This window comes from Anas platyrhynchos, chromosome 3, assembly GCF_047663525.1.
Source record: "Anas platyrhynchos isolate ZD024472 breed Pekin duck chromosome 3, IASCAAS_PekinDuck_T2T, whole genome shotgun sequence".
Lineage (NCBI taxonomy): Eukaryota > Metazoa > Chordata > Aves > Anseriformes > Anatidae > Anas > Anas platyrhynchos.
In genome coordinates, this window is record NC_092589.1 from 48848546 (window position 1) to 48862520 (window position 13975).

Here is a 13975-nt window from a genome sequence, read left to right on the forward strand (position 1 = left end):
AAATCATTTTCTGACTAGGTATGATTGTTAAATATCTTTCATCTCTCAGTGAGCTTTTCCTTCCTGTTTGGCAATCTGCTTACATCATGCCTTCTGTCTTGAAAAGTACTTACAAAATGGTACTGTGAGGTCCCAGGTTTACAGTCTTTTAATCTCAAATGCTCTGTGTTCACAAGGAAAAATCTTCTAATTCATGGTCCTACCTGGCCTCTGACAATGAAACTATGTCCTTTCCATTTCAATTATTGTGAGAAACAAACTGCATCCCATCAAATAAATGAAGCTTTTGTCTATGCCTGTCCACAAGTCCTGTTTTCATTGGGCTAGCATATGTGCAATTGATTTGAAATTACCAACCCCTCTTTGTAAGGAGTATTCAATACCTTACTGAAGTCTCAGCTGCTGAGGCTGTAATGCTCAGCACTGAAAAATCTAGCTCGTTAGCTCTTAGCTATACCTGATGCTTAGCTATGTAGCCTCTTCAGGGCTAAAAAGAGTAAAAAGCAGTGAAGACTTATTTCTGCCATAAAGTCGAAGATCTGATTGAATGTAGACAAGTAGCAGTCACGCTGAGGAAGAAGTTACCATTATTACAAAGCCACTCTTCTGTGTAAAGCTACGCTATAAAATACGTCTATCCATCTGTCAGCCTTTAAGAGTTTGTTGAAATGGATGAGCTTGGGTTTGGCTTACATTTTCTTAAGGAAACGAACAGCAAATGTTTAAATAATACCTTTGCACGTGAAACAGAAAAGAATTACCAAAAATAACTTAAAAACAACACTCGTTCCGGTTCTCCCAAACACAAAACCACGTGATTTGTTATGAAATTCAGCCTATGTATTAAGCAGTTTGAAACAGGACTGGTTTTTTGTCTACTTTAAGTATTGTGCTGCAACTATTCATAGCAACTGAAAAGGCCACTTAGAGGAACCAGATCTAAAAATAAACAGCGACCACTTTTTAATCAGAGCCATACTTGATCTGCCGTGATTCTGCAAACATCTTCGTGACCCGTTGCTCACGGCAAGGAGGAGGCAGCTCCTCCGGCAGAGCGTGCGTTTCCCTTGCAGAGGCCGGCGGGCACACAGGAACTGCCTCTCATTGTTCTGCGTTGATGCCTCTTCCAGTCTTGCCTTCCGCAGAGGAAAAGCCACGGAGGGAAGTCCATATGAGACAATTTTCAATATGAACTGGTTGAAAGCTCCAGCGGTTTAGCACAGTAAATATTTTTTTCTCCCGCTTTCCTTAGTGGCAGAAATCAATACAGTTGACTAATAGCAAGTCTCTCCTTCTCCCAAATGTTCCGCCATAGGAATTTCAGGGAACTAAAGCAACCATCAGATCGCCGCTTCTTTGCATTTCTTCTCTTTTATTTATCTTTACAAGAACTGAAGGCAGTTCATGTCACTGTTCTTGTTTTTATAAGGGATTGGCAACCTCCCCTCTTCAGCCTGCATGCCTTGGAAAAAAATGTAATCTGAAGTCATTGTAAGACCATTAGCAAATGTTTGTGTATTAGAAGAGCAACTCTCAAAAGAAATGCAGATGTGCACGTACAAAAGTAAGAGCCTTGAAAGGCCACAAGCTCCCACAAAGCTGTTCAAAGTAACTGAAAAAGGGCAAGTCTCAAAACATACAGGTATTGACTTTTGAATCCTTCTCCTCATAAAAGTTGCAGACCAAATACAAAGTTCTGTTTTTCTTAGAAAAGAGCTTTATATATATATATTTTTTTCTAAACAGGCAGAGAGCCCGGCTTTAGCTGCTTGCTTTCTGAAATCCCTGTCAGAGTATGAAATGTAGGTGGTATACATTATCCTTTTTGCTAAAATGAAAATAAAAACTTCCCTGATTGGTGGCTGAAGCTAATGGGAATTGATAAATTACTTTCCATCCCAGTGGACATGAAATCTCCGAAGTTTTAGATTTCAATTGAATGAGAAATTACTTCTGCAACTCAGTCAGCAGGATCAAATATAACTGTGTTTTTTTAATCTCATCAGAGTGTGACAAAAATCAGAAAATTCATAGCTTTGCGACTGCAATATGTGAAGGCACAAGTTAGAGGCACCCTGTTTAGAGAAGCGTAATTTATGAATGCCACCTCCGCATTCTCAACGCTCGCTTAAAATTTAGGGATTCTTGGGATGCTGAGAGGCAGCTCCTCCACTCCCATTGACGGCACTGCCTCGAGGGCTGGGAGGGAACATGCAGAAAGGGTTACTCCTGCCAAGCAAGACCTGCTTTCACACCTCCCCAGCACGCCTTACTCTCAAGGGCAATGTGAGCACTCAGACTCAGCAGTTGGTTAAAATACCCTTCCGAGCACGAAGCCATTGGCTGGAGCTGGGACTTCTCTCCTTCCTTTTTCTGTGTCTTTATTTGGCAACTTCAGCAATAAACACTTCCAAATAGCATTTTAGAGAAATGTGTTGCTGATGTACTCGCTTTACGCCAGGAGGCGGGGGGAGCATGGCTAGAGCTGGTGCACCAGTGTGCTCCCGCTTGGGCCCCAGCTTTAGCAGACAAATGAGGTCTTTCTATCAAAGGGGGAGTCCAGATCTGCACCCAGCAGAGCTGAGACAAATTGCCCTCTCCACGTAGGCATGTGCCCTTCAAACAGCTCGAGCTGGCTGCTCGCAGGCTCTGCGCAGTTACACTCCATCTCCCCCAGCTATAAATAGCAGCGCCAGCCAGACGTGCCTTCGGCCAGCCAAGAGCTTGCACCCATTCCTCCCGACGTGCAACCATCTGCACTTTTGTCACCTCTAGGCCACACGCCACAACCCTTTGCTTGGGGAAGACACCACAATACTTGCGGTCAACGTGACAGACAGCAAATCCTGGCCAGCATGGTCAGCAGCAGGCTTCAGACCCATGCCGTGCGCTGCCTCCTCTCACCCTTGCCCTCTCCCAGCTGTGAGGTGGCGATGCTCAGCCAGGGACCTCACCATGGACCTGTGCCCGCAGACCCTGAGGAAGCCTTTGTCCCCAGTGGCATGGCCTGGCGAGGTTTCTCCTGGAGCAAGGCTTGTGCCGGGAATGAGCTAATTTAGGACCGTGGCAGAGAGTTCAGATGCTTATCCAGAGTTTAAAGAGCAGATGAACTTTTTATCCTGCAAAATTTGGCTATGTTTCACGGTCCTTATTCAGGCAAAACTACAGCTGGCTTTAATGGAAGCTTTGGCGGAGGGGAGAAACTTAACTGAAAGCTGCAAGATTTAGCTTCTCCCTGGAATTCTCATGAGATATCTGGTTGGTTTTGTTCAGACTACAGGAGCAATTTCAACATACATTCACCCTTCAGCTTCCAGTCACAACCTGGAGCCTCAAACATTGAACTAAGTGTCAGTGAAAAATAACTGAGAGAAACCTGAAGCGATAAAGAAAACAGAAAAAGATCTCCTGCACTGGACAAACATGACAAAAACTTATTTTATTCCTGGACTTGCAGTGGAAAACTAAAGCATGCTGTCTTATTCTTCACTAAGATAGCGTCCATATTTAAAATATGTACGTAAGCATGACATGTGCACCACCATATGCACAGAAAGTTCTCTTCGGTTGTGGCCTATAAATGCATTTGGCCTGAAATATGTATGACCAGCAATGGCTCCTGGTGCTGTACATCCACCCAGACATGACAGAGAGGGAGTGCTGCCGCAGTGCACATGTACTTTGTTATTTGTGAAGGCTCTGTATGAGAAAGCCGGTCATTTCCTCTCCTACAATAACAAGCTCGATAGCTATCTAATCGTGTATGGTAGGAGTGTAACTGCCTACTTCCCACTATAGCCACAAGATACCATTTTATTTCTGGCTCATCTAGCTGTTCGGTCTGTTGTGTCCCTGAGGATAATTAGTCCTGAACTCAGGGAAACTATTTATCTTACACCGGGGATATTCTATCAAATACCTCTTCACACAAAAACTCATTTAAAAGGATAAAAACCATTCCCTGAGGAACTGAATACATTTGTAGGCTTCTAGTCATTTCCAGCAGGTGACATATCTGAAATCACAGAGCCTCCCTTTCGGTGACTAGGTGGGAGCCAATTAGCATCATTTTGAACTGGGAAAGCTGCATCACCACAGCCTCCAAGGAGCAAATCCTATTTGTTGTAAACAAATCTGATTTGCTCAGTTTCGCCTCCCCACAAACATTGCACAACTGTCGCAGAGAAAGTTGTTTTACAGGGCAAGCCCCCATTGTCACTGAAAACAGGCAGTGTTTTTTTTCTCCCCAGGAGAGGAAAAATAGATGTGACAGTTCACAGCTACCACAGGTAATGGCTGCAAACTAGACTCTCTCACCAGAATTTCTCCCCAAGGCTCCTTTAAATATTCCATGACTAGCTATGTCCAAATGTATTTCCCAAAGGATCAAAGTACATTTTTCTTCCACTTGACAGAAGTCACCAAGTTGTTGCTATCAGTTTGCCCTTGCAGTCCTTTTGCATCACCCGCTTGCAGAAATAAACATTCCTCGAGATTTTTCCTGATGCAGTAACTGTCCATGCCACCAGGGCTTTATTTTGGCCAGAGATGCCTGCGGTGTTTTTGCCGGAGCACAAGCATCTTGTTTAGATCCCATGAAAAGAGAGAGCTTGGCTCTTACAGAAGCTTGGCGAGTCTCTGACTGCAGCTAGAGGTCCAGTAGAAAGAAAAATCCAAATTATTAGGACTTGGTATATGAAGCAGATGAACCGATCTAGAGGTAAGTCCTGGTATGTCCTAAGGCTTAAATAGCAATGCACACATGCCCTGATTTCCCCACTCAGAGAACTAAAGTACCTCTAAAATGTTTTTAAAGTAAAGGAGTTAAAGAACCAGCACAACTACATCTGCCTGGGCCCTCTCCTGCATGCAGACACAGCCCTCATGTACTGATGCCTGATGCACGTGAAATTTGAGCAAAGCCCCTTAGGGGTCCTAGCTAAAGACTACCCCCCCTGAAGCATGCACAGGAGGCACGTGCTCTTTATGAGCAACAAAAGGTGAATCTGAAAACCTTGCAGTGTCACAGTTCAGCCTTTATTAAGGAAAAATTCCCTGTTTAAGGACTGAATAATGGTGTGGAGCCAGGCCATGTTTTCACCAATCCATCAGGCTAACTGGCCATGATACACTGTCTGGATAATAAATGCCATTCAGTCCTCATTGCCATGTCTTTCATTAAAAGCTATATGGGGAAGGCAGAAATAAAAATTACAAGAAACTGTGCATCAAGCTAATTCCACACACTGACACCATGGTGTACAGGGTGCGACATGTTTGCTCCATGGGAGATTGCCTTTGTTTTGCTGGGGCAATCAGGATTTCCAAACTTATGCAGCAAGTCAAGCGCAGGACCCCACATCACAGCCTGCTGAGCTGCTAAGCAGAAAGTTGTAACCAGCTAGAGAACAAAATGATTTTAGTATTCGTGTTGACCTAATATGGACAGATCTGCATTCATGCTGCCTAGGTTGAGAGCCTTCTGTTTTGTTCTATCCTGAACTCCCATTAATCTCCACTGAAATTATTCCGAAATATGATTTCTTCACTGGCAAAACTGGTTAATAAGGTTCTTGCCCTCTCTTTGATCTCAGGCAATAATTCCTATTCCTCTCTGTCGCCTGTTTCTGAAGTCATGGTTTAAGGAGGTCACGCAAGAAATACAGATTTAAAAAAATAAATAAATCACAGAAATTTGGAAAGGGATACTTGTTTTGTTTAACCCTTACCAAACATTTATTCACCTTTGGGCAAAAGGTTGTCTCCTTCTCTAAACGCACAGCAAGGAGCACATGCTTTGTCTGAAAGGACTATCACCCTGTCACTGCGCACAAAGTCCTGCTTTTGCTTCCATCTTTAACAAGAAAAAAAAAGTCCCATTTGTATCAAGTCTTTAAGATGGGGCTAGGACATATTCTCAGCAACACATTGCTTCTGACCTACTTTCAAGAAGGCCCCACAAACAACACAATGTATGTGACTGAGGGGAAGGACAAACTGCAGGCAGAGCTGTGTAAAGGGACAAACTTTTTCAAATGGGTTTGCCCCTGGGGAAATCATAATGCAAAACCGGGCTGCTAGGTACTTGAGCACCTGAGAAGATCTAGTCTTACTATTTCTGTACATCAATTTCACCCTTTTCCAGTGTTGTAATGGGCCCTGCCTGCCTAAAAACAAATTCACAGAACTTCATTAACTGAGGCCCATGAAATGCTTTATGGATGACAAATATCACATAAAGTTGCCAAGTATACTTACACATGTGCAAAGCTATAAGCGACCAAGACACAGAAAGATATGGCAGAAGTGTGCTGAACTAATGTTGTTGTAGGCCAAAGCGATGTAGACACCACACTCTGCAAGCCATGTCTCCATAGCAGCAAGAATAGGATTGCATTAAATGTCATATTTATCTAGACTTCATTGTGAACTTAATCACAGTGAAGGAGAAAGAGATCCACAAAGAAACAACAAAGTCTTGAACAATTATGATATATTAAATCCCTCAGCAATATTGAAACCTCTCATGCTAAAATTTTTCTACATTTTATTTAATTCTCTTTATCCTCCCGGGGATCTGAGTTCAGGAAAACAAAAGGTAAAAGCATCTACCTTCTGCAGCATGCATGTGAATATAAGGAAAAATATTGTCAGATGCACTTGACAGCTGTAAAAATAACAGATTATCTTTAATCATTTCCCAGATAAGAAAAAGGTGTCAGCTATCCCTGGGTCACAGGCAAGGAAGAAAGGATGTTTTCAGAAATTCCTCTGAAATGAATTTTGGCAGATACCGCTTTCATAAGTGAGGTGAATTTTTCTGTTTTCCACTGGAAATTGAGGACACAACAACGCAAAAGAATAGACCTTCTTAAAACAAAACATGTATACATAGGTATTAGCAACCTGCTAGTGAAACACGCTAAAGGAAGAATAGGACTGGAGGAGCCTGGGATTGATTCTGCAGAAATGGCATGTGTTTGGAGATTGTCAGAAGTAGGAGACACAGTCTCAGGAGTTTATTAGTGGAGGCTGCCATATTTTATTTATTTTGTTTAAAAATACTCCAGAATAGTTGTCCGAGGTCCCACATCAACTAAAGCTATCCCTTTCTGGGAGACAAGTCATATATAGTTACATATGACTAGATATATATATATATATAAACACACACACATATATAAACACATTTTTATATAAAGCACTTAAGTACCTTATAGTACTTTAGGTACCTTAAAGACTTGTTTTTAAACATGTCTAGTCTAGCCATAGCACTACTAAAATTTTTATACCAGCCTGTCCTAACCCAAGTACATGCTTTTTTGAAGTGCATGCAACTCTCATAAGATCACAGTAATTTAAAGTATCTTATATTTTCTTCTGGCTCCTTATCATTAACAGCAATGAGAACTTAGCAAAGATGAACAAGGTGAAAGCTCTGCTGATTACACACAGATAAAGATTTTGTAGCATATTTAATAATAGTTTTAAAAGAGCAAATAAATGCACTGCTATATCTTTGAGTGTGTGTGCCTAAAGCAAAGTAAATTCAAGGAAAAGCTGTTGAATAGGAAAATGATGCTTTTCATATTTTGTTCTGACTTAATTAAAGCTTAAATTTCCCCTTCAATTTTCATGAGGAGAATATATTTTTAATTACTGTATGTGACCTTTTTATATTTCAGCTTGAGTATGAAACATCCAGATCAATGAAAAGTAATTTAAAGCAACCTGAACAAATACATGCTTGTCTGAAAGAGGAGGAATGTGAAACTTGCACTCAAATTTCAGCAGCTCTTGATCCTAGCATCTCACGTGGATGGTTCAGCGAGCTTAGGAGGCCTCAGGGGAGGATCTGAACTTGCACAACGAACAGGGTTGTGCCCTGCTCTAACCAATAGCACTGCGTGTCATATACACGCTTTCTTCTGAAGGTTTTTTCCCCTGCTGTACTTCCCCTTCCCCTTTCTTAAATTAAATTAATGCTTTTCACGAGGAGCTGAAGCCTGAGGCACGTGGGAAATGAGAGATTTGTGTACCACAGGACCCTATACAGGAATTTCCACCAACTTTAATGAGAATTTTCTTTTTCCCTGTCCCAATCTGTACCCGCTGCAATTTAAAAATAAAAATTAAAAAATAAAAATTATCCTATTTTTCCCCTAGTAATCATTGGTGTGGACCCAGAAGTGTTGCTGAGATAAACAGGATCACATTTACAAATAATACTAAATTAGAAGGATCTGTTGACTTCATAGAGGATAGAGAGGTCTTGCATAGAGTTCCTGATAGATTACAGTGCTGGGCAGTCACCAGTTGTGTGAAGTTCAACAAGGCCAAGTGCCAAATTCTGTACCTGAGACTGGACAACCCTGGATACACATACAGACTAGGGGAAGAGAGGCTGGAGCCCCATGGGAAGGGATCTGGGGCTTGGGTTGATCGTGAATTGCATGTGAGCCAGCAGCACGCCCTGGCAGCCAGAATGGCCGACCGTACCCCAGGGTGCACCGGGCACGGCACTGCTAGCCAGTCCAGGGAAGGGACTGGCTCCACTGTAGTGCAGCCTCACCTCGCATACTGTGAGCAGTTTGGGCAGCACAGTATAAGGACATAAAACTATTAGCGAATGTCCAAAGAAGGGCTACCAAGACAGTGAAGGGTCTAGAGGAGAAGTCATCTGAGCAGTGGCTGAGGTCCCTTGGTTTGTCCAGCCCCGAGCAGTGCAGGCTGAGGGGAGGCCTCATGGCGGCCTGCAGCTCCCTCACGAGGGGAGCGGAGGGGCAGGCGCTGAGCTCTGCTCTCTGGGGACAGCGACAGGACCCGAGGGCACAGCATGGAGCTGGGACAGGCTGGGTGTTAGGAAAAGGTTCTTCACCCAGAGTGTGGTTGGGCACTGGCACAGGCTTCCCAGGGCAGTGGTCACAGCACTGAGCCTGCTGCAGTTCATGAAGTGTTTGGAAAATGCTCTTACAGGGTCTGGTTTTGGGGTGGTCCTGTGTGGAGACGGGAGTTGGAATCAATGATCCTTGTGGGTCCCTCCCTGCTCAGGATATTCTATGATTGTCAAGCATCTGTTCTCTTGCTTCTGTTAATCTCCAAAAGTCAATTAATAGAATCAAGAAAATACAAGAAGGTAAAACAGCTTATCAGAAGCGTATCTCACCCTCCAGTCACAGCACAAACTCTTCCCTCCTTTCATTCTGCACTGAAGGAGGAATGTAACCACCTGGTTACGATTACATGACCTTAGGTAATAAAAGTTTATCATCATAGAAGTGAAAAGCACATCTTAGATTAGTATCGTTGAAACAGATTAATTTACTGGAGAATTGTTTATTAAAAATAACAGTAAACCAGAAGTAGGTAAACGTTTTCCACCAAGAGTAGAAAATAAATTTTAGAATAGCAACTGCAGAAACAGCATAGAAATGTTCAAGGTAATATACAGTCAAAACCTTGTGTTTTAAAGAATGAGCCCCTAAAAATTTCATTGAGTATCATTATCAAGAATAATGTAGTTCTCACAGTATGATGGAGCACAGGATGGGGAAGGACATGATTACACCATGCCATACAACCTCTATTTTTCAGGCATCACAGAATTTTTCAGGGTTGACTCATTAGACAAATTAACTCTTTGTAATCAATATTACACTGTAAATTTACGCCTTCTCTGGAGATTTAAAATTTAGTTAGAATTTCATTTTTTTTTTAATTGCTTCTGTCTGGCATGTTCATCTCATTAGTCTTATCTAGGACTTTAATTGTGACTTTGTAATCTATAAATGATAAAGCCTGAGTCATGGAAGCCATATGGAAGCATAAAGGTTACTTAAAATAGAAAAAGAAAAGAAAAAACACTATTTCCCAAATCTTGCTAGAGGAATCTCATTAAATAGAGGGAAAAATAGGTAATCCTATATTAGAAAGTATTTCATTAGTTGATAACATGTCCGCAGATTCCTGTTGAATGATGAAATTTTGTTGAAGGAAGACGTACTGCTTTTATATATGTATATACACATATGCACTTATATGTTCATATACATGTGACAGTATTAAGATACTTTTAATAGGTATATAAAGGAAAAAAAATGTTGACATGCTGTGTTAGTTTAGACGGCTCAGGTGCCCAGCCAGTCTCTCAGCGTGCACTGCCTGCCAGTGACTAATGCTGCCCATAGTCTTCAGCATCTGTATCACTTAAATATTGAAACAAAACGGGAGACAACTGCTCTAATACATGTTTTCACAAAGACACAGAATAAGGAATCTTTAATTGCTCTTTGAGTATGGAAGACCTTTCTTCAGTGACTGTTCCTCTCTGCCCCCCATCATGCTTCTTCCTGGTCCTTACAAGGCAGTGACAGAACTGAACTTGGTCAGGGATGCAAAGAATAACAAGAAGGGGTTCTGGAGGTATATTGGCCACAACAGAAAGACTAAGGAGAACAAACTGCTTCTGACAAATGAAGATGGAGAGTTCATACAACAGACATAGAGAAGGCAGTGTTACTTAACTTCTTTGTCTCAGTCTTCAGTGCTGAATAGGCTCATCACGTTTTGAGTTGCCAAACCTCTAGGCAGGGCCTGGGGGGCAGAGTCCTTCCCATTGTGAGTAAAGAGCAAGTTCAGGACCTCCTGATACAACTTAACTACAAGTCTATGGGGCCTGATGACATGCATCCCAGGGTCCTGAGTGAATTGGCTGATGGAGTCACCAGGCCATTCTCCATCCTATTTGAAAAATCATGGCAGTCAGGTCAAGTCCCAAGTGACTGGAGAAAGGGAAGAGTCACTCCCATTTTTGAAAAGGGTAGAAAGGAGACCCAGGGAATTACAGACCGCTGAGCCTCACCTCTGTGCCTGGCAAAACCATGGAATGGATCCAGACAAGGGTGCTGCACCTGGGTTGGGGCAATCCTGGACATGAGTACAGACTGGGAGAAGAACTCATTGAGAGCAGCCCTGTGGAAAGAGACTTGGGTGTTGTTCTAGTGAATAAAAGGCCTGACATGAGCCAGCAGTGTGCTCTTACAGCCCAAAAAGCCAATTGCATCCTGGGCTGCATCACAAGAAGCATGGCCAGCAGGTGGAGGGAGGTGATTGACCTCCCCCAACTCTACTCTGCCCTCATGAGGCCCCACCTGGAGTGCTGCATCCAGGTTTGGGGCTCCCAGCACAAGAAAGATGGGGACCTGTTAGAGCAAGTCCAGAGGAGGGCCACAAAGGTAATCAGAGGGCTGGAGCACCTCTCCTATGAAGAAAGGCCGAGAGAGGTGTGACATTCAGCCTGGAGAAGAGAAGGCTCCAGATCTCATTGCAGCACTTCAGTACTTAAAGAGGTCTTATAAAAAAGGGTGGAGGGGAACCTTTTACTCAGGTAGATAAAGACAGGACAACGGGGAATGTTCTTAAACTAAAATAGATGTCTAATTAGATTAGACATTAGGAAGAAGCGTATCTTCACTGTAAGGGTAGTGAGTGACTGGAACAGGTTGCCCAGAGAAGCTGTGGATGCCCCATTTGTGCTTAACTTCATACTGTTCTTAAAAAAATGATCGTGAAATTGTGTCATGACACACAGCACAAGGGGTGTCATAACCCATGGCACATAAAAGTGTGAGCAACTTTGATATCATGGCAAGTAGATGCATGAGGTCAGTGCTCACTGAAACTTTTCCCTATTATCAGTTTAAAAACTTAGAATCACTAGGTTGCTATCACACATTCCCAAACCACTCGTAGTACGCAAACACCTTAACTATCTATAACAAGATTTACTGGACTGACATGAATCTAGCACGTAAAACCCATCTCACAGAGAACCTGAACCTAGTCAGATACTACCTAAAATATCCTTAATCCCCAAATAATCTACCCACAGGTAAAGGCTTCACTTGCATCCTGCACCAAGGACGGAAAGATCTTTTGACTCCAAAGGAAAGATCCATGGCTGATAGGATACCACTTGTATTTTCCACACCTAGGGACAAGCTGCAATTCAGCTGAATTAAAGCCTTCTTGACAAATAACTCATGGTCCAGGCATGTGGAAATATGGTAATTGAGGTGTGCTGGAGGAGAAGAATAAATAGGGTGGAATATTTAGAATGATATGTCAATAATCCAAATTAGAATGAACCTGAAAATCCAATGTGATGGATTTAGAGAAGCTAGCATTTTTTTTTAATATTATTATTTTTAGCATATAAATCTTGGTATTGGGATTCAGGTGATTGATCCTAATCCCATCACTGCTTCAGAATGAGAACATGGGCAAGTCACTTTACTAATTTTATTTTGCATTAGAGATGATAAATACTGTTCCCTTCAACAGAAGGCTTAATGATGTTGAGAGGAAAGATACTAATATTTTTATTTACCTGTCTTATTCTTTCACATAGACTTCCATCACATAGATGCAATGGAAGACCAAAGGGATTTACTAAAGTTGACCTTTTGGGTCAGAGATAGCCTAGTGTGAAGGGGACAAATTATTTTAGAGGAAGTCTATTCTAGGTAGCCTCACAAGGGTATTAGTCACACCGATGACTCAGAAAAGGTAACTCTGATTAAAGCTATTGGCAACAAAACAATGTATGAGTAAGGCCAGTTTCTGAGCACTTTAGAACATAGCATTGCTAATAGCTTTTATTTTAAATTAAAAGCTACTACTCAGTGAAATTGGAGGCACTCGAAACAGTATCAGAAAGTCTTTTTAGCAATCACCAACCTAACAGTAATATTATGTTGCACGCATAATATCTAACATGGATTTAGCTACCTCTCCTAATAGCTGAGATAACTCTCCCAATATCAAGCTAATACAAATGACATGGTGTAACTTGACAGGCCTGAACAATTGACAGGCCTACAGATTATAACTGTCAATGAGATATTTTTAGTTCAAGGTAATACAGCTGCTGTCTCAGCCTGTTCAGTCACAAGCTGCAGAAAATCATGAAATTTGTTACCTGTATTCTCCAGGCAGCCTTGTCTAAGGCCAAATATTTCCTCCACTCTCTATTTTGGCCTGTTACCCACATGTTAGAGCACCACTGCTCCTGACTTTAAACCAAAAGTAAAGGGCAGCATACCTGTTACTGGTGTGTCTCATTAATACTCATTTCAAGAAAGACAGGTTTATCTGCTTAGCTGAAGAAAGTGTTATCAGGTGCCTTGCAAAAAGCCATTTCAATCACTTTGTCCTATCTTCCTCATCTATGTCTTGCTCTCTTTAGAGAAGGAATGGGATGGGGCTGAGGAAAGAGGGCTGGAATGAACAACAAGGTGGAGATCACAAGGCAGTACCAGTACAGACTTTTTCCAGAATTACCTTTAATCCTTGACATTAGGTTGCAGGCTTCGTTCTTGTGTAGAAATGAGATCATGTCAGCTTGGTGATGTCCTGGCAATGGGACAGTAATAACAAGGCTACACATATTCTCTCAAATTTGTCAGAAATGCCGAATGTTATTCTACTAGAAAGCTCTGATGACATCCAGGGGCTGTGGCAGAGCAGAGAAGCAGTACCAAAGTGGCTTACTGACTTTCTGGAGAGATGCAAACTGGAGCACAACAAGGAGTACTGAGCATGGCATACCCTCCACCGTGTGAGAGCAGTATGGAACTGTTAGTATTGAGGCAGTGGCCAGACAGAGGTAAAAAACACTGACTGCCAGAACCAGCTCATCTCTTTTTCCTGATTTTTTTTTTGAAAATGGAAACCAATGGCAAAGTTGTCTCATTCCTTGCAAGATTTAACTTTTGTTGCTTGCTCATTTAAAGGTGTAGTCTTTTTGGATAAATCCTTTTGATGCCTTAGTTTTATAAGCCACAAAGTGTCAGACATCAATGGGCAGGGCAGATCCAACCAGTGCAGAAAAGAAGGAAATACAGGTTCATGGTATTGCCAACAGCATCATTAAGATAATTTAAATGCTGTTTCAATGCATTTTTAAAGCTACTGT

The 13975-nt window shown here is 42.0% G+C and overlaps 1 protein-coding gene across 27 annotated transcripts in view; it reads right to left on the reverse strand.

Moving 5' to 3' along the window:
* The window catches only part of QKI (QKI, KH domain containing RNA binding), a 449819-nt gene that overhangs the window by 202810 nt on the left and 233034 nt on the right, over positions 1-13975 (reverse strand). For 24 of the 27 annotated variants that reach the window (XM_072035850.1, XM_072035847.1, XM_072035848.1 and 21 more), the window contains one exon: positions 980-1462. The exons of the other annotated variants lie outside the window; for them this stretch is intronic. The gene's annotated coding sequence lies outside the window, so the exon portion shown is untranslated. The remainder of the gene's footprint in view (positions 1-979; positions 1463-13975) is intronic. 27 annotated transcript variants of the gene reach the window in all.